General features: G+C 38.9%; 1 protein-coding gene across 4 annotated transcripts in view; it reads right to left on the bottom strand.

Annotated features, from left to right (window-relative positions):
- Positions 1-25,107, bottom strand: part of LOC120765753 (protocadherin-11 X-linked) — a 452,351-nt gene extending 427,244 nt beyond the window's left edge. For 3 of the 4 annotated variants that reach the window (XM_040090927.2, XM_040090929.2, XM_040090930.1), the window contains exon 1: positions 24,953-25,107. The gene's annotated coding sequence lies outside the window, so the exon portion shown is untranslated. Of the gene's footprint in view, positions 1-23,489; positions 23,656-24,952 lie in introns of all 4 variants that reach the window. The other variant, XM_040090928.2, reaches the window with a different exon arrangement.
- Positions 25,108-25,668: the final 561 nt, after the last annotated feature.

Here is a 25,668-nt window from a genome sequence, read left to right as displayed (position 1 = left end):
ATCATGATAAATGTGATTATTCAGCTATTAAAAATATTTTCAGCATACATATTTTTATTGTGATATCCTCAGTTTCTTTGAAAAAAATTGTCTCGGCAAGAAGCCGAGTACAGACCCTGAAATTTCTGAGGACAGACTTCAGCTTAGGAAGGGATTTTTTTCAGGTGGGTGAGATCCTTTGTGAGGAACTCTGAATAAAAAAGGATCTCAGGCGAGCCCTGCTAGGGCAATCTCATGCAAGCACAACACTCCTGCTCCATGCCCAGGAATATCAGCAGAAAGACCAGGAGGCCCTGGTTTCACAGGGAACTCATGACTGAGCTCATCCATACACAGGACATGAAAGTGAAGAAGGACAAGAGAAACTAAACTTTGCCTCAGTCTTTTAGAGAAAGGTCTTTGGGTCTAAAGGCAAGCTCCAAGGAGGGAGGGAACTACCAACATGGAAAACATCCCAGGAGGGAAAAGCTAGGCTCTTACAGAGGTGCACAGTGAGAGAAAAAGGGACAGCCTCAGAAACTGTACTGAGGAAGGTTCTGCCTGCATACTATGGCCAAAACCATCAGCTGGGATAACAAAGCCTTGGAGGAGGCTTTGTGCAGGTGAGGACCTGACTGGACAAAGCCCAGAGCAATCAGATCTGAATTCACTCCTGACATTGCTCTGAGCACACAGAGATCTTGGACTAGAAACTCCCATGGTTCCCTCCTATGTGAATTATTCTATGATTCCATAAAAATTTAATCACAAGGATAAGATACAGGTGTAAGTATGAGCTTGATTTGTGGAATGCAGTATTTGCGTTTCTTTAATCTTGTGCCAGGACAAAGGCAGGAGAAAACCTTCACAGCAATTACATTTGTGTCAGGTCAAGAAGTCAGAGTCAGTTTTTTAGGATGAGCCAAAGATTACCAAAGACAAAAACTTGATGAGCATTTGCATAATTGAAAAGGCAAAAATTGTTCCTCAGCACTACTTTAAGTAATTCTTTTGCAGTACCAGGCTTATTGGGCATGTTTTTCCTTCCTGCTAATGGAAATGATTTGAACCATGAAAAGAGGTTCACCTTTAATACCAAATACTGTTTCAACGGAAGAAAATAAATAAGAAAGAAACTATTTTGCATGCCTTATAAATTCATTAAACTAGTCAGCATCCTTTGAAAACTGGAAAAAATCCTAGAAAATTGGGGAGAGGGAAATTTCTCACGTGATGTAAATAGCACTTAATTCCATAATGTATGGGTCTCTGTAATTTGACGAAATTATTGTACAAAGCAGTTGCAACAAAGTGGAATAAGGATGTTGCCCTTAAAGACGGAATTAAGCATGGATCAGACACAAATATGGTTTTTGTAAAAAGCTCCCAAATCTTGAGCAGTGTTCTAAGCAGATATAAATCCAGATTTATTTTTAAAGTTGCACTTGTGTACCATCATGAATGGTTTATAAAGTTTCCCTTGATAAATGTATTAGCACCCCACAATTTCTCATAAATATGTATGCTAATTTAGTTTGTTAATAGAATAAATGTTGTAAGCAACAGAAATGGGTATACATTTTAAAATCTAAATATAATTCCAAAGAAACAGCAAAAAAATCCTGCATTTCAACTTTATAGCTGGAAACTTTTTAAATGGATGGAATATATAAAGGATGCCTTCTCTCTAGTCAGAAATACCTCAGAAAATTCCTAATGCTACAGAATGTAAAAAGGAGATAGAAAATACATTTTCCCCCCAAACTTCTCAGAAATTATAGCCAGTAGGCGGTCGTGCTTTAACTTTAAAAAACATGCCCAAACTTTATGACTTTCTGCCTTTACCTTCCAGCAAGGTTTATTTTTGGTTCCTTTCCAACAGAAAAATGGACTCTGAGCTTCTCTTCAGGTTTAAAATAATTAGTAAACCCTTAGAATACTCATTATAAATAGATCAAAGCTCCAACCCAACTCCAACACAAAGGCAAGCCTTTTAGTTCAAACTTGAACTACCACCCATCCCACACACGTCCTGCTGATATCTTACTTCGGGTTCTGTTAAATTATTAACACCAAAATACTGAATAATTCACTATTTAAAGAAAAATAAGAAGAAACTTCATTTAAACAACTTTTATACCAATTACATTTTCTCTTTTCTTCTTTCCCTTTTAATCTGTGCTACAATTTTTTTTCCCAGTAAATTTCATGGCTTAATCCCTCCTTTATAGGTAAAAAACCCACACTAAGAGTAATTAGGAAGTCAAGAAAATGCAAGCAGGAGGCATAAGACATTAAATTAAATGGCAGAAATAAAGATGTTTGGTGCGACGAAATTCTCCTGCTCTGAACAATAATTCTGGAACTCTTGACGATTGCCAGGGCAAATCAGAATTATGGAAGACATGAATATGAATGTTCACACAGCAGTTACAGACAAGACAATCCCTGCATGTTACTGCCATCCACAATATCCACTTAGACCTGAAAAAATAATTTTATATATATATATATATATATAAAAAAAAAAGAAGCAACTCTGGGAATCTGAATTCTGGAAAGAGCTACATAGTTTTTTCTAAATCAGAAAACTCTCTTCCATGCAGAGCCTGTAGTTAGAATGGAAAACAGTCAATAGCTGCTGCGTGTAAAAAACTTGGCCAAACCATTTCCAACATACATCAATGCTGAATACAGCACAATGAATGCAAAGGGAGCAAAATATTTGAATCTCTGTGCCTATAAAATTTAAGAAAAATACATTATGTCAGAATCATGATAATCAATGAAAAATACAGTTTGTAAAAACAATATGGAAAAGGGAGTTTATAAATCAGTGAGCAACTGAAGTTGCTGGCACATTCCCTCATGATGTCTACCACAAACACTCCAGCCTTCACACAGGTACATTCTGTGCCTTGTGCTTGGCTTGTGCTTTGCACTGACAAATCAGAGCAACCCCTTCACCAGCGAAGTTGCACAAGTTCATAAAGAAAATGCCCTTCCACAAGCCATTTGTATCTGTCCAAAAATGGGATAACTCTATATAAAAATGAACACACGGCAAGTGCCTCATCCCTTATCAATGGAACTGCTATGCTAGAGCACTGGTGCTACCTGAATTCACACCATTTATATGAATTTCTGGGATTTACTGGATGGATTTCAGGCAATTTATGAACTTTTGTGTTGCCGGTATAAAAGTAACCAATAAAAGCAAACCCCTCTTTTGCCAATATTCTCCTTGGACTTGGAGATACCCATAGGTAGAAAGGATAGATTTTGCCCTAAAATGCAATATAATCTTTAGATTTCTTTTTTCTACTTACATAGAAATAATACAAAGAGAAGACCATATATAACAATGGAGATTTTTCTAATTCTCCCAGATAAAAAAATGCAGCCATTCATGCTCCAGCACCGAAGTCGTGATAATGTTTCTCAGAGCTTTTCCAATTTTATTCCTTCTGTGCTTGCTTGAATCCACCATATAGACTTAAACAGCTGCACAGTGTATACTGCACAGTATATCACTGTGTTACAGCTCAAACGAAACCAGCAGATCTTTCCTGGGGCTTTTCGTCACTACCAGACTAAGATACCTCCATTAATTCAAGTTTTCTGGTTTAATGTGCCTGGCAAAATGATGTACCAAGTGTTTCCCACAAGTTGGAGAGCAGCACTGAAACTTGGAATAATTTATTCTGTGCTGCTCCCCTAGAAACAGAAAATGAAGTGAGGTTCTGGGACATTTCGGGGTTGGATGGGTTGAAGTTGAAATGTATTTTAATTTAAATAGGAATGGGAATTTTTGCTACATCACATGCAACAGACCACATTCAGGAAAACTGATAGTTTTAAGAGACGAGAAAACTCCTTACATTGAAAAATAGCCTTAAAAAACAAAGCTTGCTCTCTAAATTGTTGCAAATTATTTGGGAATCATGATACTAATTTTAGCTGATACTCATGCAATAATCTATTTTACACACACTTACATATATTTACATTACTATTAAAGATGTTTTCCCTGCAGAAAAACAAAATATAAAAATTATTCGGCAGCTGAAGCAAAAGTTAACCCAAAAAGTGTCTCCTCTGAGACATGAATAACTCATGGATTCCTATCCAACCCTGGCTTTCAAACCAGCTTCACACAAAGCTTTAGGTCAATTTAAACATACAAGAGTGTAGTTGCTCATATCCTCTTTAGCATTAACTGACAACTGAAAAGCAAGATACATTATTTCTCATAAAACTTTGGGAATTTAATCATTCTTCCAGAATGGAAGATTTGTAGGTAAATCTTGCAGTAATCTTAATGGGAATTCCATGCATAAAAATGTGCATGAATATAAAAATCTAAGAATACAGATTTTTGGTTTAAAACTTTCTCATTTCCTTTTCAACATGCATGCAAATGAGCCTGGTTAAGCATAAATTGAAAAGGAATTTAGAGAGATTACTTTGGTAAGGCAGATAAAAGGATATCCAGGTGATAACACAGAATCAGGCCACACTGTGGAAGGAAGAGCTTCCCAAGGTCTGTTCAAGTAACAAATGTGATTTTTCTTCCATCTGGTTTGCTTTGTGAGGAATACGCAATCATAACTCATGTTTGGCTTTCCTGCGTACTGGATTGCATACTGGGAGCCAGTCCCGCTGCTTGGAAATGGACTCCATAGTCCTCTTGTAGGATCTCAGTACTCAGCATTCTGCGGTTTTCCTTCCATAATTTCCACAACAAAGTATTACCAGCTCATGGCAGTCACACGTTCAAGGAACAGTTCATTCTGATTTCAGGTAATGGGCTTCTGGAAGCTAATGTTACACAAAGTAACACTAAAGACAGTTTTCATTTAAGTCACTGTAAGTGCACTGGTGGAAAAGGAGCATAAATGAAAGAATTTATCAAACTTTGAGCACCAAAATATACATTAAAAGATGTTACTTCTCCAGAAAAGCTCTCCTCGGGGTGCCAGGCAAGCAGATACACAAATATCTTTATGAACCTTGATTTTTTTTTTTATTTGCTGTGCTTTGTTTGGTATCATTGCCAAATTCTTGTTGATTTTAGGCCAGGTTTGGGATTCAGTTACTGACTGGCACATTTCTTCTAGTCAGCAGCAAAAGCAGCACTTTATACAAGCCCTTGTAGACAATTTTAGAAAATTTCCTTCCTCCATGCTATTTTAGGAAATATATTTAGGTGGCAGGAACGTTGAAAAAATTAATAAACAGCGAATTAATGTTTGTTATGCAAAAAGAATCTGTACCATTGTATCCATCGATTTCAAGTCATAACAGCAATGAAGATTTCATTGCAGGTATTCCTGGCGATTAATAGCCAGATGAGTTTTGTTGATTACTGCAGGCAGCAGTTCCTTTCAGTCTGTCAATAATCCCTGAAATACTTTATGCTCGATCGCTGTTGCTATAACGATATTAATTTTGATTGAATGCCGTATTGTGCCATCCTCTTGAAGGCCCACAGGTACTGATGTGCGACTTGAGATTCAGGCCTTTCACAGCTTTCCTTGTCTGCCATTCAATTTTATCAACTGCTGACTTTTTATGTGTAAATATGTATCTATAGATCAGAAAAGGCAATTGGAACCATGAATACATTCACAACAAAATGTAAACTCAGATTTAAAAGTGGCAACAACACAGGTATTAAAAGGAGTGAAGCTAATGCAGGTGCAGTGGTGTAGAGCATCACAAACAATGCCAAGTCTCTGAGAATAATTCACATTTTCACTGTCTGTGAGAATCACCTAACAAGAAATGCATGGTATAGCTGTCCTCAAATACATCTGTGCTAAAAACTTGCATCCGGGATTTTAACATCGACAGGATAAAGCAACAACATATCACTATGGGAATCAGCTGCAATATTGAAGTCTTCAGTAGTTTATCAATTCTTTGCTGCTTCTGCAGAACAGATTTTTACATTTATCTACTTGGGAAGGGAAAAACTATAAATGAAAGTTCTGAGGTGTGTGAGAAAATTATTTTTTGCAATAAAATCTCGTCCCTTTTCCACACTCTTTATAAGATTAAATGGTCTGTAAATACATTTATGAAAAGGACTATATAGCAGGGTCACCTACAAATTCTCTTCCAGTCTTCACACACTCATTTCAGGAGTAAGACCAGATGTCATAAACAATCCCATTAGTGAGAACTTTAACAGTGTCTAAGAATTTCACTATCATGTTCAGTCTACACCCAACTTTGTGCCCATCATGGTTTATGCATCAGGCATGGAAAAGAATTCTCCAAACCGCATCAGGTGCATTTCAGCAAGGTGGCTGCATGTTCCCTTTTGCACATTGTGCTTTTACTGTTGGCATTACTTGATGTCAAATACACTGCTCTTTCCAAAATAGTAAATATTTATGGGACATAGATAAGAGTCATGGCTCTAGGATTTGGGAGCCCTAATATTTGGAGATTTTTTTTTTTTTTTACTTTGGTGGCAAATTCTTGATTAAGGTTCTCAAGGCTTTAATGATCAGATAATGAAGACAATTCAGATGTGGATGGAAGATAAGTAACAAACAGTATCCCTTTAATAAAGAGCTGGATCCTGTGGTACCTACATCTACAGTACAGTAAGACCCATCAAAGAAACTAATTATCACAAGGGGAAAGCTGAAACTCACCTGTCAGTCATGAAAAAAACTCAAAACACTGCAGCAATGTGAGGAAAATACCAAGGATCAGGACACTCCGTGGCAGAATAACAGAGTGTTGCACAGTTTGCCTCCTCTGGATGTGTTTCTTTTTTCATCACGGCCCAACACTGTGTGCTACAATCAAACTGTGTTTAACAGCCTTGGAAACACAACAGATAACTAATAGCACTCTGCTTAGTCCCACACTGTGACTTCCTAGGAAGTCAGTGAATCCTTCCCGTTGGAATGGCCCTCGGAAGGGCCACAGTCCAACCTCCTGCACAGATATGTGTCAGTACCCAATTCACACCAGATTGCTTCAGGTTCTGGCCAGTTGGATCTTGCAAACCTCTGGGGACAGAGATTATACAGCATTTCTGGGCAGTTTGCTTCACTGTCTTTATGGTGACAGTGGCAAAGGCAAATTCCAGAAGTGAACAGAAACGAGGAATGAATGACTTGCATTCAAGTCTGGGTATTGTTCTGAACAATTTGTTGGATTTTTCCCCTTTTGGGGGCACAAAGACTCATTGACTCTGTTAAACACACAGATTTCAGAACCACATGTGCTGGTGAGGAGTAATTGAGAACAATGATCCCCAAAAATAATCCTCAGTGATTGCACATGCAAGCATTATACCGGTCGCCAGGTAGAACAACAATCTGTATGCATACTTGATATGCAGACACCTTATAAATAGCTAATAAATGATTAAATGAAATTGCTGTTTTCATAATGAATTAGTACAAGATCTGTTGTACATAATGTTTGGAATATTTAAATGGTTTAACATACTCCAGTTATAAGTACCCTGCAGCTGGCTCTTACAACACAGATTCATCACTTAAGTATTTTTAAACTGTTTATATGTTTCATTACAATATTCCAGAACTTGCCTTTTTTTTTTTTTTTTTTTTTTTTAATCATCTGTAGTTGCTGAGGTCAAATCACAGACCAGTTCTCTGAAAAAAAGAAACCAACAATGGTTCCCTCTTTGGGCAGAACGGAACAGAGCAGAAAAGGGGGCTTGATTTGCATCACACTTGAATATAAACTACAGCAGCTGCTGCATTTGATCAAGATAAAATTTCTTTCCCCAGACCTCATTCTGGGACACAAAATGTCCTTTTTTCTACATCAGCTGTGAAACTGAGCCTGATTACATAACATACACTCTTCCCAAGTTTCCAACATGCTGCATTTGCCCAAGAGAGACTTGGATCATGTACAATTTTTGTTCTGAATCTCCAGCAATTCTCCCCCAAAATTTCCAGTGCCTATGGAGTTACAATGTGTTCAGTGCTATGTACCAACACTGCAAACACTCAAAGGATAAAGGGAAAATTTTGGCAGCTCCAAGATCATTCTTTTCCACTCTGAGGGATTCTTCCAGAGACATCTGTGTGACTTAGCCTCGGAACATTTGAAAACCTTGTATCAGGCAGCTCTCCCCTTATTCCTTGAAAAGGACATTATGGGAGATGGCAATCAACATATATTTTCCATATTTCATATTGGCTCTATGTTTTGTCCAATCAATCTGTCAGAACGTGCATAGAACACGAGATACCGTGTCCTCTGGAAGTGTATGTCATTTGCTATCAGAATAAACAGGTGAAGAAAAGTGAAGCAACCCTGGTGGTGTCAGGTGAGGCAATAGTTCTGTCATCCTCATAATTGGCACTCTAATCAGAACCATGAAACCCTTAAACTAAAGAAAAATAAAGGAACAAAATGTCTCTTAACATCCAACTAAAAGCCCTATGTCTATAGAAAAGCTCTGCAACAATGAAAAAAGCCTTGCTGGCAGTCTGAGGCAGCGCCTGCATACAGCAATAGTTTATACAAGTGCAAACAGAGCAATTTCTAATGAAAGTAAAAGCACAGAGTGAAATGGCCTCTAACCAACTCCATGGACACCACCACGTGTGTGGTACATGCAGTGTTCTCTTACAAGGTGCACTGAACCATGACAAACGTGCACTGTTTTACAGAGATACAATTTGACACACAAATTGTCATCACTCTGGTTCCTCAGCCATTATTACAGTGGGACAAGTTTACTCAGGGCTGAGTTGAGTCTCTGTGAATTTTAAACCTTTCTACAGTTTCATCACATTTTGCCTGAAAATAAGCTAGAAGGGCAGAGTCGCCCATCCTGCTAAAATCTGCATCTCATTTCCCTCCAGCAAATTTCCACCCCACTCACAGGACACCATCTATCTTATAGTCCCTTTACTACTTCTGAAATTAAGACATACTGACAAAAATACATGAACATTCATGAGCTGAATATTGAAGAAACTGTTCATTTCTGACATATTAAAAAAGCCCCTTTTCTTGAATGACTATGCACTGACTTGACAGAAATTAAATTAAATGGTTCAAATAACCTTTCATGAAGATCTTTAACAGGAGGATTCACACACAATAAACCTGCAAACATGTCAGCCTTTGATCTAGAGGCATATCAGTGTCATTGGGTAGGATTTTGTAGAATTTAAGCCTTATCAAAATAATTCCCACCTCTGGGTCTTATACAGAGAAAAATGTTTCTGTATCCCTCGTGTAACTTCATAGTAAAAACTCAGTAGTCATCTGACTAGAATTCTTAACGTCTGTCCTATGCTTTGGTTAAAGTGTCCCATTTGTACCAAAACACAAAAAAAATCCTTTGATGCTGCCATAAGCAGGCTGTCAATCAAACCCAGACTGAATCACAACATCAGCTTCACCCAAAACTTAGTTCCAAAGGAGAAAAACTAATTTGACAGCTTCCATGCATCTTCTGTTCAAAGTTACTTAACTCCGCACTTCTGCTTTTGCCTCTTAAGCATTCTGCATTAGGAACCATTGATTTCATCTGCACATTTTAGCATTTTCCTTCAGCACTTGGGTGCTTCTCCATGAGAATTTAATGTTTCATCTTGGTTTGTGCTCCCTGATAGCTTGGCAAAACGGCTGAGGATTTTTGATTTTTTTCCTCAGCACTTCAGTGTCTTGCCTCAAAGCTTCTCTTTATTGTGAAGCTCCAATGCCACACTTTTCTCTGAACACACTCCCTTCACCCTGGCACTTTGCCTTCACATTGCAGCATATTCATCTCAGTGCTGTGCAGCTCCAGCCATGCACTTCTATAGCCAAGTCACCACATCTATGAAATTTCCTCCAAGACTCTGCTCTAATTCTTTCCCACACAGGAGGCTCTTTTCAGCTTCATTGTAAATTTACAAGGCTTAGGGCAGACACAGCTCAGAGACTCTACAGAGCACTCCCAGGTAATGCAAGGTATTCTCCTCCATCCCGCCTACCTCTCCAAAATAAATGGGCAAAAGTGAATGAATGAATGAATGAATGAATGAATGAATGAATGAATGAATGAATGAATGATCATCAACCACTGACAGAAAGTTAATGCACTGAGGTTTGCCCAGCTTGTTGTCTCTTTGTTATTCTGATACATCAAAAATGCCAGGGAAGAAACTCTCTTGGGAATTTTGTTGCTCCTGGTTGGGTCACCTGTTCAGTGGTACTATTACCAATACTGCTGGTGTAGTACTGTTGTTACTACTGTCATTATTTTATGTCTACATGGAGCAATTTTGCTCTTCTTCAAATCAAATCATGCAATGTTTCCCTGCATTTTCAGACAGAGGACACTAACAGGAGAATGACATCAGGCTTCATTTCTTTCACAGCACATCCGAGGCTAATGTGTCTCAGTGATCGGTGTTGGAAAGAAATAGTCACATAGGATTGCACATTTTCACAGAACAACTCTTCCTGGGTCAGGAAATTATTGTTGCATGAAAAAAAACCCTATACTAATAAAGAATAATTAATCAATTTTTTTCAAAGTTGGCCGATTCACTGAGCGTTCATGGAACAGTTAATACATTAGACATACTCAAAGGAAAGCAATCATCTCCTAAACACTGAAAATATTTTTTCATTAAATGCACCAAGTTAAATTTTTATAAAAGTCTGGAAAAGGATATACTGTAACTCTGAGTGGCATATGCTAGATACAATCCATGTTTTTTATAAGTCAGCACAGCTCAAAAGACATCAATCAAGATGTGCAGATTTATATAGCTGCAAGAAAGCCTTATACATATATGAAAGTTTATACGAGATACTGTAAATATATTCAGCTGTCTTAACACTGTATTTATTTTTGTAGGGGTGGTTTTTGTTTTGTTTTGTTTTGTTTTTCATTCCAAGATTCCTTCTTATAAATAATTCTTAAAAAAAACAATGGCAGGTTTGGGTTCAGTTTTTTCCCCTCATCTCAGTGATCCATTTGCTAGAGTTTCACTAGTAACTCACTGGTCAGTGAGATGAAAGAATCACATCGAGACCCCATCACATGCTGTCCAACTTGTAAATCTTATCCTTCAATAAATGCTGGGCAAGAGAAGGAAAAAAAAAAAAAAAAAAAAAAAAAAAGAGCAAGCAATGAACAACATTCTTATTATGGCCCTCATGGTGTCCTGAAAGCAGCAGGGTTTGAAGATAATGGCAACATGCAGCTATTTACAACTTGTTAACCCTAATGCTGGGCTTGGAGAGACAAACATTCTGTGCTATAGCTGGCATCTTTCCTAAAATCTTGCAAGCCTTTGTGAAGCAAATAGTCCGAGGAGCACAAATCATCTTTTGGCACCTCGAGCTTTCCTAGCAAGAAATGTTCCTTTTAGAGCCCATGTCTGTGGAAAGGTAGGAGTCAGTGGGAGACAAACAGGCACAGAAAGGTAGCAGTGGAAAATGAAAATTGGCAAAATGCTTTCCAGTCACATAGAGAAATGACAGACCAAAAGCAAATTCTTGCGAAAGGAAATGTAAAGAACATAAGATCTAACAAGGCACCACTGGTATTTAAGATATACCCAAACACAATGTCAGTACAAGACATGCCACAAGGCTTTTTCATTAACCTCCCACCAACAGGCTGCATCACAAAAATGATTCTGCATGAATGACTGCATTCCTTTACATTTTGTGATATTCAGTCCTAAGAAAGAGCAGACATGATGTCTTTATTTTTGTCTTGATTTACCTTTATTGTCAGCCATGCTGTTACGAATGCCATGGCTGGAGTCTGCTCAAGAGGATTTTGCATGTGCCAGGTCAGAGATGGATTTTTATTGGGTCTGCCTCATGAAGAAGCTTGCCCAAAGCCTGAAAGTTTAATGTCCAGCTTAGACGAAGGACATAAATCGTGCCATTCATGGCCACAGCACATCCATGCATATACATATACCCACATAGGCTCTTAATAGAATAAAAATAAATAAAATAAAATGCACATACACACATCTTGGGAAAAACTCCCCAGGAGGAGATAATCTTTACAAAATATTAAGAAAATGCAGCAGAAGCATTGATCCTCTTGGTGTAATGGTGATTTTACTTTGGAGCCCTGATTACTTCCAGTCTGACAATAAGATCAGATTGGCAGTCGTGTACTAAACTGGTAACATGATGTTGTGAATGGCAGTGTCAGCTGAAATACACCCTGTTCATGATGATGAGGCTCTGTGAATACAGCAGTTTGTTATGCATATTATGTGCAGAGGGGGTGACCTCTTGGAAAGCTGAGTGACTGTGAAACCACTGTTGTTGTGTTCAACAGATGTGGTTGGGACACAGTTCACGTTTCGTTATTTTCCAGGTTTTCAGAGCATTTGTGCTTCGCTGAGGATCTACATCAACCAAACAAAACTAATGCCAGAGTTCACCTCAACTGCAACAAAACTGTTCTTCCCATTCTCTTCCTGGAGCTTTCTGAAGAAACAGGAGATATTTGGCTCCCAAAACATCTTCAGAGGAATCTTAGGTGACCAATTAAAATCTTTCAAGGATCAAATTTTCGACAAAGTAGTTTAGAAATACTTATCTGCCTTTTATCTTTTAGTGGTGTATTCAAAACTAATCCCTTCATAGCATCTGTAATACTCCAGATAAGAAAAAATGATTAAGCAGTTTCATCACAAATTATGAGTTTTAACAGCACTGCTGCTGGGTCAGTCAAGCTTGAGTGAATAGTTAAGGGTATGAAGTGCCTCGTGGAAAGGCAAACCTTTTAGCAGGCCTCCGCTGTCACTTCTAGGTTTACCAAAACAAGTAACTCATCAGAGGATTGAGGGGTTTTTTTGTTTGTTTTGTTTTTTTTTAAATATATTTATGTAATATAAAGCCTTTTATTAATTAATTTTATTTCATTTATGAAATCAGATTCCCAACACATTATTTTTGCAGGAAGCTGTTTTTCTTGCACTCTACTGGCTTTTGCAATCTAGAAATGACGGAAACATTTGTCTCAGGCTTCTCCCCTTCAAACTCAGATCATTGCAGTCTTACCTATGGAATTCTCCGAACACTGAATCTGGTTCTCATTTTGCAAACAGACTTACTTTAATCGTACTTTGTGCTTCATTGCACAATGCGGCAACACAGATCATTTAAAGAGAAACAGCTTTTTGGTTTGTAAATCATCTTCAGCGCTTCTGTTTCAGAAGAAGTGTTCAGATAACTCACATTCATCTTTCCTTTAATGACTGTTCTCAGTAGAATGTTTACAGCTTTTTTAACCTGTAAATCTGATTAATCTCTCAAGAGATTCATTAAAAACTTGAACAGGATTTTCTTCTCCTACAACAAACAATACTCTGGTAACACTAATAATGAACACATTCCAGGGGAAATGGAAAATCTGTGATTTCCCTGTGTCTATAGAGCCCATACATGGTATCTATGATGGTAACTATATATTTAAATTACACTCTCTTGCCTAGATATGCTTGAAATGATGATCTTTGAGATTTTTGTAGGGTAATTTGGAACAGAGAAGGATCAGAAGAGCTATTTATGTTTTGACTTTCTGGGTACCATCTTTCATTTGCATGACTTTTACCACAGTTGCACCAATGCAAAACAAAACAGAAACAGTTCATATATAAGTGCCTTGCCCAGAACATTTAATATAAATTTTCTACAGTGAACACTTGCGATGTCTTAATTAAGAGAGCGTGGATTAGGACTAGAGTTGTGCAAGTAGCTCAACTCTTTATCCAAAGCTGACCATGGACAGTTCTGTGTTCTATTCCATCAGACAAGAAGTAGCTTTTGCTGAATTACCACCAGTTCACTCTGGTTCACCAGGGCATTTCAGTTCTAAATCTTTATCTCATAAGATAGCCCATCTCTAAATACAAGATGGAAAAAAGTAATTGGTAAATGTTCCCAGTCAGCGGCAAAAATAGAAACCAAAATGATAAAGAGTAACTGAAAACCAGTTCATCCCCCTCCTCCACACAAGGAAAAAAATGACAAAAAATTATTTTCTGCTGGAGATGACTAATTATATTGACATTTTTTATATTCAGCACCATCAGGGTTGATTGTCTCAAAGCAAGTCGAAGCCCCATGTTAAAATACATTCTAAAAGGCAGAGTGCACAATGCAGATCTCTTCCTATGGCTCAGGCTTTTCCTAAAGAATATTCTGCATATTTAGGAGAGTCCACAACATACTGCATATCTACACTTTGTTATTTATTTTTCTAGTGATGGAAAAGCAGTCCCTACATAAGGTACCTCCTGGAACTCAGGGAAACTTTGATTTAGCTTCTTGGCCTACCAAAGATTTCCCTGTACGCCATCTGCTCTTTTCATTTATTTAAAATCCACATCTGCAGGGTTCTGAAAATATCAGGCTGAGAGTGTCTAATGGTACAAATGCAATACAGCCTTTACCATGCATTCATTAAGATAAACAAATAATTAGGATAAGAAGCTTTCATCAATGGAATCTGAAGGAAACAGTCCATAATTGTGAAACAACTACATTTACTGTCCAATCAATTGCATGCAGCAGATATTTATTGAAATATTTAGTAACACTTAAGTATTTTTTAAAGGAAAATGTTCTTTCGCAGGCAGCAGAAACAAAATTGTACAGCAAGAGTCATGGATGGAAAATACTGAATGAGTACTTGCAGTATTCTGCTGAGCTTTCAGTTAAAAATCAGCCCAAATAAACCAGCACAAGCCCACGGAAGTAATTTTTAATCTAAAATTCAGCTAAATTTAGCATAAGGCAGTATTATGGTTCTTTTAGATGTACCAAAAAAAAAAAAAAAAAAAAAAAAAAAAAAAAAAAAAAAATTACAATGACATCATGTTAGACAGACAGCATGGAGAGTCAGTGAAACTACCAGAAATGAAGAAATACTTTAATCTCGCTTTAACAACAAAAATCATGAAATGCTTTTTCACGTTCAGGCACCTTCAACATAGCTTTCCAGAGAACAATTTCTGTTTGACTGCCTGCTTTGACAAATAACTCCATGATAAAACAACAAATAAATTAGAACTTCTGTAACCTTAAATATGCTTTTTAAGAGAATTTTTAAGAACCTTGGTTTCATTTGTAAGGATCTTCTGTATTGTAAAAGTACTTAAATTTCTGACCATAAAAATATCATCTATTCTCAAACTGATTTTATTCTCGTACCCTCACAGTCATACATTAAGTCCCTCTCTAGAAAGTGCATTTCTTGCATTTTTCTGTAGGGAATCTGTCAATCAACCTCCAGTCACCCTTGTAGTCAAGAGCAATAAACCACCAACATGAAGCATCAGCAAAACACTCTTCACAAATACAAACAAAATTACACTCCAGCTAATGTGTCCACCCTAGAAAACCCTCAGGAAATACTGAATTAACAAGTTTGTCTTACAGCTCTGAATGTCAAGTAACTTTGGTTTTACAGGACCAAGGGAAAAGAATCAGTCTCAGGTTCTCTTGCCCTCAGCTCTGTTAATAAAGCTGAGGCTTCTGCTTTCCAGTTGGCCTTTAAAGAAGAACAAAAACGAACAGCAGGGTTTCCTCGGAAGGAGAAAGGAAACTAAAAAGAATTTTATAGATCAAAAGCATTACTTCAACCTGTATTCAGAAGGGCCCTGCAGAAAGTGAAGAGACAACTTGTTGAAGTGGCAGCCTTGTGTCTATAACCTCAGCTGAAGGAGGCCTCCAAAATTACACCAAATAGCACGTTGTGATACAGGAATAGCAGCAACCAGTGCTGAGATCCAGCACAGAAATAACAGCTCTCCTCTGCTCACTAGTAGGATACTCTTCCTGTCCTGATCCTCTCCACCACCTGAACAACCAGGACAGCAAGGACAGAGCAAGCTGCTGAATTTGAGTGAAAAAATCACGGTTGAGACAAGGCAAAAAGCAGTGACCTACATAGAGGAGTCAATGTCTTTTTATAGAACCACAGGGAAGTTCAGACTGGAAGACCTCTAGAGAGTCTGTCTAGCCAGACCTGCTTCAAGCTTCTAAGTTACATTAGGCTGCTTAGGGCCTTAGGTCAAGCTTTGAAAATTTCCAAGGATACTTCTGTATATTAAGTGAATGTTTTTGTAGTGTGCAAAAAGGAGAATCCGCTTCAAGGATTTCTTTCAGTTTACTACCGAGATTATTTCATGTGCTCCTTCCTAGTGATTCGTGCACTTCGAATCACTAGGAAGCTCAATGAGTACGGAGTTTTTACATTCAGGAAACATAAAATGGCAAAGGGTCTAGGGCAAATTAGCATGTAGAACTCAGCCTAAAATCACAATGATATCAAGGCCGCAGGAAAATCTTCATTTTGACAGAAATATGTGACTCTAAATAGGGCTGCCATTTCCAGGGTCCTTCACAAAACTGAGCAGGATCTTGAAAAGCTGAGAAAGAAAATGGCTGTTGCCAACCCACAATGGATTTGACGTCTCTCCCTCCAAAACAGTTATGGCTGAGGTTGTAAAAATGACATCAGTCAAAGAGTATTAAAATAAAAGGAAAGGAGGAAAATCTGCCATAAATGTGGCTCACAAAATGATGGATGTCATCCTAAAACCGGTCTTATGGGTCGCAAAACAGTCTGTTAAAAATGTTAATTCCCTCAGCCATCAGACTAAGAAATATCTGAGCACATCTAACTTTTGTGAGCTCATCAACAGGTATTTTACTACCATAGTAACACACTGAAACTGTTTCCAAGAGTATCTTGAAATTTCATTATTTCCACTTCACTTCCCCTTAGAGGTTTCCAAAAGACCTATTTGTAATGCCACGGTTCTACATAAGCATCATCTGTACATGTGACCGCACACACAGCAGTTAAAGAGGTGTCCTGACCAAGTTATCCCTTAAATCGCTGGAACATCCCAAGTCTTTCAGAAAGCAATTTCTGTTGGTTGATCAGTATCTCCATCAACCACTGTCTCGCAGTTCAGCAGATCAACAAAGCGATTTCTGCTTCAGTAATGACTAAATCCAGACACGGATCCAATACTCTGAAGTGACTGTGTTTCCTGAATTTAGTTAATCCTGCAGTAGCCACACTACCACCTGCCAGCCTCTTCTAAATCACTTACTCTAAACCTTTTTCCAATGATTTCTTTCAAGCTTTTTTAGCATTTATAATACAATAGAGCCGAAAAGTACTGTACCTGCCAAAATGAATTACATGTAAGGAACTGAGACTCTCCACATTTTTTTGCAGAGACAGGTTGCACAATTTTTGATTCAGACATCACTTTTTAAATCCTCTTTTCTTGTTAAGTGCACTACAACAAAAGTAGGAACACTGACATTAAGGGGACTCATAGCGAATGGCATTTTTATGAAGCCAGATAAAGTTTTCTTCAAACTTAACAGGCAAATATTCTGGGGTTTTATGTTTTCCCACTGATGATGAACAATGATCAAAATCTGAAACCTGCTTTAAGTTAGCAAAACAAAAAAAATTGTCAAAGGAAGCAGCTATGGGACAATTGACCCAGTGTATGATACCAAGCACCTCAAAGAGCAATATCACTTTCTTAATTAGGACTTTTTTTTGTATTTTAAAAGTACTCTACCCAGTGATTCCAAAGAGCACTACTCAAACACGGAATTGGAGCCAAATTCCATTTATATTGTCAGTAAATGTCCATTTATATTGTCACTCCTATTGAATGTGAGCTGTGGAAGGCAATACAATCACAAAAATACTGTCCTAGAACAAAAAAATTACTTGCACATTTACCTTTTTCTTCAACCTAATGGATAATACAATGGATTTCAGATTTGACCCACTATTCTACAAGGAATCTATGATTCTATGAGTAAACGTAAATTATTTTCATCATAAATTCAGGTAAATTTCAGCTAGTTCTTTTCCTGCTTCTAAACTTCCTTCAGTGTTTTAACTTCTGTTTGTTGTCTAAGTTTAGATACTTAGAAAGTAGAAAGAATCTTAATTTTTTTTTTTCTGACTATATTTCTTGTTTAGTGTGATTGTCCTAAAATATAACCATGTCTTTTTCCAGTGTTGAGGGTTCCACTCAGTTTCCTGGACATACTAGTTGATGCTAAACCATTTGATAAGCCGCAAAACACAGAATGTTAAATAAGAAGTAATTGGCCCCAAACTCAACCATCCAAGCATCAACTCTTCAGCTTCAATTAACAAACTTATTTTAAAGACAGTTGAGTCAAATTTAAAAAGCAAGAAAGAGTGAGCAGGAGTAAATTCAATTTACTTTGTTCTCAGGGATGGAAGAAAGCAGGAATTTTTAAGTGTTTCCATTAAAACACTCAAAACTCTTCAGAGAGTCACTGGTATTTAGGCACCAGGAATGTCTCTCCCTTCAGCACACAAGCTCAGGTTGCTCAGTGCTGCTGATGTCTCAGCACTGACACAGCCAGAAGGGCTCACTGCTCACAGGGCTGCCAACTTCAACATATCCCACCTCATTCCTCAACTAGAACACAACACTTTCTGACCAAAGACACAAGTGAGACATTTCTTTGAAAGAATTAACGTCTTTGATTTCTGACTTTTTTTTTTTTTTTTAAGTGGTCAACCTTTTTTTTTTCTTCTATTTAATGATATGCCAAGTGTCTTTTTTCTCCCCCCTTCTAGCTTGAAACACCTTAAGTTAATGTTCTGTGAACTGATCTCAAGCATACTTTGCATTCTGCTTTAGGGTATTCCCAGCGCAGTTCATGAAAATGGTTTTCTTTCCCTATGTGGATAAACCTAAACTGTGTAAGATACAAGCTGATATTTGAATGAGCATGTTGTCAAAAAGCAAGTAAGTGTAACTAACAGCCAACTATTCTGTAGTTGTTTAAAGAGGGATTTTAAAATAATTTCTTGGTAAGAAAGTGTGGTTTATGATGTTCTCCTAGATATATTGAAAGGGGTTATATATGAAAGAGGATGGGGGAATATGTGAGTACCAAAAATCTCATGATAGTTCTATTTTTCTAGTCATCATTATTCCAGATTGATTACACACAATTAAAATACACTTATTTCCCAGTATCTAAGGTCCCTTCTGTAACTTTCACCCCTCAGATTTCACTAATGCCATAAAAAATTGCGCATGGACAAGGGCATGGAGTTTTTTCCTGAAGTTTCTGGTGGAATCATAGAAGATAAAGAAGTAATAACTGCCCATTCAGCTGTCCCTTGGTCAGAGGACAAGGCCTCTGCGACAAACTAGGACAACAAAAGTCTTGATTTACTTTTTGCTTCATGCTTTCTTTAATAAGTCATAAAATCACAGGTCTCCTGAACATGAATTTTAAACAGAGATCCCTGGATGTACACTCAGCTGACAAGCACTGAACTGATCTCCTGAAGGAGAGCCCTGACTACCAGAAACTATTTCAAAACCCTTCACTGGAATCCATTCGTTCTGGAAAGCCTCAGATGAGGACAAGACAGGGAGATGAACAGAAAATGAGTTTTACGTATTCTTTTCCCAAATTTCATGCCCCAAATTATTACTGTGTTGTGTTGCACTCCCGATTTTGATTTACAACATACTTACAGTACATTTTCCAAGGGTCAATTAAATGACTGACATAGCAAAGCCATTACTCCATTTAATGATAGCTTTAGTTTCATCCTTATATCCTACATATATTTATAAATTACTGACAGCAACTATAATCTAAACAAACTACTACACTGAGGCCCTAAATCATTTGAGTTCAGAGTTATATATCCACATTACAGTTCTTTATAAGTCACCATTTAATGAAATTTCCAAACACTAGAGTTCCTCTGCAGTTTTCTTTAGGGGATGCCATGACACTTTCTTTGTCTGTTTAAGAAGTCTTGGTCTTTCATCAGAAACATTGCACAAGTCCTAGGAAAATCTCTTTCCAGTTTGTGAATCCAACCTGCGCCTTGACATGATGCCTCCCATTGAAGCTATGCTCCATTACAGGCAGAAAAAATACCATCACAGCTAAGGAAAACCAGTGATCCAGGTAACAGTGCTTGTCAGGACACTCAGCTCCACACTTGTCAGGAGACAGGGAGATATAAATTTTATAACTACAAAAGCAATCACTGAACCTGCAGAAATGACTAAACATGGGTTTAAAGTATTATGTCCATTAGCAGAGATAAAAATCAGTCATGAAACTTCCTTTCTTGGGAGGATTATTTAAAAAAAAAAGTGACCTAATGAAATCTGAGTTACAGGCTGGAGGGAGACAGTTGGCTTTTTTAGAACTGTTCCCTAAGCTCTATTTTATGGAACCTGAAGTTCAGTCATCCCCCAAGCATTTCATACTTTCCTTGGGGTGGGCATGCCTGTGTCTCATGCCAGGGACTGCAGCTGGAAACATGAGTGCATGTGGCTACAGTGTGCCCACGTGTGAGAACACGTATCCAGCACATCATAGATTTCCATACATATACATTTATTTATTTAACAAGATAGCACTGTTGGTTAAATGAAATATGCTGTGCATAAGCATTATAAACTTATACTTGATTTTTCCCCTTTAGCATGTATTTCCTGCTACTTCAGTAGACAGCATCGAGCGTACATAATTACTAATTAAATTCCTACAACAATAATAAAACTATGTCCTTAAGGATGTAACAGATAAACACTGATATGCAAACAGACTACATCACCAGTGACATCTTATTTCTAGACCGGCTTGGAGGAAGAAAATCTTCCCCAAAACAACCATATCACATCAAAGTAGAACACAAGGCAAGATGTTCCCTTGGCAGGAAGATGAAGCAGAAGTTTCTGAGCACAGGGAACTGCCAAGTTAAACCCCCCAGCGATGGCTTTTAAAGCCCTGGGCACCTTTGCTTATAATTTCAATACTGAATTTGGAAGTCTCCAGTGTCTTCAACACACCTCTGTCCCTCTAACAATTCATTCAGCTCTTTGATGATCTGGTTATGCAGTTCCCTTTAGAACTTAAATTAGGAAAACAACTGAACTGAAAGAACTGAAAGAACTGAAGGAGTGGCAGAAGTTAAAGTGCGTACGTAATGCTAGGCAAAAAGCAGCTATGGAAGCCTCTGTTCCACTAGGAATTTTTTCACAGATTGCAGAAAGATTTGGCTCAGGCCATGCTGGATCAAGAAGGCTAAATCTTGCATAATCCATAGGAAATCGTGTATTTTCAAAGAGTGTCAGAAATAATTTCCAACAGGACTTGTTTAAACACAATGACAACAGACTTCAAAGGAAAAGAATGCTTAATTGTGACATGGCTTCTTACTTACTGTCAAAACTACCATGATTTGATTGTGTCCACAGACTAAACCCCACAGTGTTTTCCATCTGTATTTTAATTTTCACATTAACTTCTCCTGACATCATATTACTCGCCTGTGTATCTGCAAGGAGGATGAGCTTTCACATACCCAAGAAAGATTCAGTGACTGCTACTTCTACCGCACCGGCGAAAGATTCAGTGACTGCTACTTCTACCGCACCGGCGAAAGAAAACTGCTACAGATTTCTTCAGCGAGCTCATTGCAGAAAGAGGTAATTGGGACAGAAGAATATTAATCTCCCCTAAGAATTTTTATGTAAATGGTGAACAATACTCATTTATTTCATCCAGTCCAAAATACTTGTAATACAGGAAGCTGCATCCTGAACGTGCTCCTCGAACATTGGCATTAGATAGCATGTGCAACTATACTCTTGGATCCATATGTATTTGTAATTCCAGGAAAAGGCTTTGGGATGCTTTAGACAAAAGGGTTCTACCGTTGTCCCCGCTGGCAGTCCGCTGATGGGCAGCAGGATTACCGGTCTGGCTGTTGCAGGTGGACAACCTGGCAAGTGGGATTTACCAGCAGCATCCCTCAAAGGCTTCCAACACCTGGATCAGACAATCAGCACTATTCAAAAGTGAATGGTTCTCTTTGACTCATTGAAAGGAAAACTACACAGCTTACAATACGAGGTTTGGGGTTTATTGTTCTTGCAACTTAACCCTCAAAAGAACTACCCGGAACAGCGCCAAAGGCATTAGTTCTGATGCGCTGTGAAATTGAACTGAGATCTGACTAATTCCTGCTTGGAGCCAGTGCTGTCTTCCTACAAGAAAAGTCCTAATGGGGTCTTAACAATCACAGGACCCTTTAAAATCCAGGTAGAAACACTAATCTGGATCCACAAGGGCCTTTTGAAAGGTTCGCTAGGGTTTGCTTTTTTTCCCTTTTAACCTCTCAATTTTCCATACAGGTGTTGTTTTCTACCAAGCTTTCTATAACCTCAACAATAAATGCCATTAGACTTCACTGTTTAGAATATCTGTTTTTTTCTTTTTACTGTATTAATGTGTCCAATTTAAGCTTGGAGCCCGTCCTTAAAAGTAGCTGTTAAATTCCTAAGCAAATGGGTGTTTTAATGGAAAGGATGACATACTCCTAACTGTGGGAGCGTGAATGGCTCCACTATGAGATTACTCAAATCTATGTAGAATACAAATGCAATACAGGACCACAGGTTCAGATCTTTGATCTTTTTTTTTTTTTTCAGAGGCTGTGATGTATAAAGCCAATTCCACTGTGCAGACAGTACTACACTGAATATAAATTATCCTTTAACTATAGCGAGGCTCACATTTAAAGAAATGCTGCAAGCATGAACAATGAAACCATGAAGTAGAGTTCCTCTGTAGCAAAAGTACACACCAAGATGGTCATGTATAACCATGGTTTCAAAGGGCAAAATTTCTTCCACAGCTGTTATTTGAAAAAAAATAGAGTAAAATCTGGAGTATTGGACATACAGAAGTACAGTTGGAGCACAGTGCTTGCTCTTTCCATTAAAAAAGCAAGCTAGGAATACTTGCTTTATTGCCCAGATTAAGCATCATTCCCCTAAGAGGCATAAAAAAATAATTTGAAAATGTGGAAACCAACAGTCTCTACCGAATATAGCTTGAAATTTAAACATGTCTTTTCCAGATACCTCTTTAGAGGAAGAACCTTCTGCCTACTGAGCTAACACTAAGCTCCCTGGAGTTTAGCCATGAATATTCTAAACCAATCTCTTACAATTCATGAAAAGTTGTCTTTTGCCAAAATAAAATGCTTAAGAGGAATTCAATATGCTTATACTGCTTTTCTCCATTTTATTTTAAATAAGTTTCCGTCTCAACTTTCCGCCAAACACACAGCAAGAGAGAGACTGAGTTCTGGGGATGTTACCTGAGACTCTATACACCAATGGCAAAACAAATTCCTTCTGAGAACATCAGCTATTCGGGGTTGGTTTGTAAATTAGCATTTAACCAACTCCTTTGTAGTTACAGATAGGTACTGTTGAGGATTCTTACAAGAATTTCTCTGCTGTTTACATCAGTAGTTTCTTGGGTGGTGCTCAGCTATGGTTCATCCTCGGTCTGGGATGTTTCTCTTCATGCCAACTTTGCTTGGAGGGGGGGGGGGGGGATGTTAGTAAATAAATAAATAGATAGATAGATAACTTTGTTCCTTATCTTACCTCTTTTGACCTGTGCAATCTGGCAGATCAATGCTACTTCCACTGCAGACAAGGGAAAAGTTACAATTTATCTTTCACTTAATCTTTTTTGTTGTCTTTAGGCTTCCTTTCAGTAAGGCTTGAAGAAGGTGCTCTTTGTGGCTCAGTTCTCTATGCCAGAATACAACTGAGCAAAAAAAAAAAAAAAAAAAAAAAAAAAAAAAAAAAAAAAAAAAAGCAAGCGTGAGCTGATAGTATCTACTGTCCTCAGCTCTGCTTTGGTTCAATAAACCTGAACATCTTCTCCCCTCCTCTGCCGATTGAGATAAGAAGCAACAATTACTCAAAATGTATTATCAACTCAAGCTCAAAAAGGCAGGATCAGCTGAGCCGACTGCATCTCTCCCAGCCTCAGTTTCCTTCAGTGTCCGAGAAGGGCAAATAGGTCCCTGTTTGCCTCTTGCCATGCACCTCGCAGCTACTTTACAGGCAACTACACCCCTGCTGCAAAAGCAGAGTGAGATAAATCCTTTGCCTTCCACATCGCCTGCAAGGTTTCTGCCTGTAGCCAGCAGGCTGCAAGATCTATACCACGATGGCAAAAGTCACAACCGTCCTTCCTTTCCCCACACCATCACATTCTCTCTTTCTCCTTCTGTGTTCTGCTCTCTCCTTTCCTTTCTTTGGTCTCCATAGCTGAAACCAAGAATTCACCGGGCATCACTGCAATGCCTCTAACCAATTCTAACCGTATCCAGAGCTTGAGTCAATTAAAACACATTTCAGCTTCATCTGGTTTTCATCCCATTCCAGTACTCCACATACACAGCAACTTTAAGCTTAGAGACATCCCTTCATGGTTCAAGAAAATCCTTCAATTAAAGAACTTCATTTACAATCCAGCATAGTTTTTGCTTTCTCTGCTCTCCACAGCACCCTGGCATTTTAATGCAATCCTCATTTAGTGCAATCTCCATTACAGGATTATGATCACATCAATAAAATGTTCCATATGTTTGGGGGTTTTTTTGCATCCCTCACCCCCTCTCATTAATAGTAGGCACTATATCTGCAAAAAACAACAAATCAAACAGGCTGATGGGATGCTCTAGGGAGGTAGCGGGGGGTACACATTCAACAAAATGCAGCAGCCAATGCAAACTGCCCATCAGAGACCGAGCCGCAGATCTCATTCCTGAGCTAGGCGAGTTGCTCACTGTCCGCGCCGCGAGCACACATCCTCACTGTGCCGTGCCACCAGACTAAAAATAAATACAGCTTTTGCAATCACTTGTGAGCTCCGTGCACTTTTCACAGGAGCAGACTTTTCATTTTACTTGATCGGTTCCAGCCTATCCATACTGCCCTGGATGAGCCGCTGAGGCTCTGATTCCAAGGCGGGGGGGGGGGGGGAGGGATGCTGGACAAAAGATATCATATGAAAGGATACAAAAAAAACCCTTTTCCACAAGCCCCCTTCTTACCTTAAGTGCCTTCTCTGCACAAGATGCCAATCTTCATGGGCTTCTCAGCACATCATCAAGGCGTTTAGTGCCCCACTGCATGGAAGTTAGACCGCTTTGCAACAGCAAATCGTCGATCCGAAGCACCAGCCGCTTCTTCCCATGCAGTGTGCCGAGCACGAATCACACGCGACTTCCACATAGGGAATAAAATTGTAAAAGAAATGGGGGGGGGGGGGGGGCGGGGGGGGGGGGAAGAAAGGAAGAAAGGGAAAAAAAAAAAAAATAAAAAGGTATCCTAACTTTTAGGTAGCCTGAGTTTGTTTTATTTCTGTTGGGTTTAGTCAATTATCTGCTTTTGCAGCCGCCAGACGATGGAAAGGCAATCTTGCCCTGGAAGCCCCACACCAGTCCGCAGAGGTCCGGCCGCGTAACCCAAGTTGCGCGGAGAGACTCTGAACTCGGTGCGGCTCCGCAGCGCAGCCCGGCAGCCCTTCCCTCGCCGGGCGGCTGCGGACACCGGAGCGCCGGGTCCCCCCGCGGGGCAGCCGCCGCCGCTGGGCGCTCGCCCGGCCCCCGGCGGGGCTGGCCCGGTTCTGGCCCGGCTGGCCCTGGGGGCGCGGGCTGCGCTGCCGGCGGCGCCCCGGAGCCCGCGCTGTCCCGGCGGCGGCGGCTCCGGCTCGGCTCTGCCGCGGCCGCCCGCGCCCCGCTCTGCCGCTGCCAGCCGGCCCTCCCCG

Source organism: Hirundo rustica, chromosome Z (genome assembly GCF_015227805.2).
Source record: "Hirundo rustica isolate bHirRus1 chromosome Z, bHirRus1.pri.v3, whole genome shotgun sequence".
NCBI lineage: Eukaryota > Metazoa > Chordata > Aves > Passeriformes > Hirundinidae > Hirundo > Hirundo rustica.
Note: the sequence above shows the minus strand (reverse complement) of the source record. Positions and strands in the feature narration are given on the sequence as shown.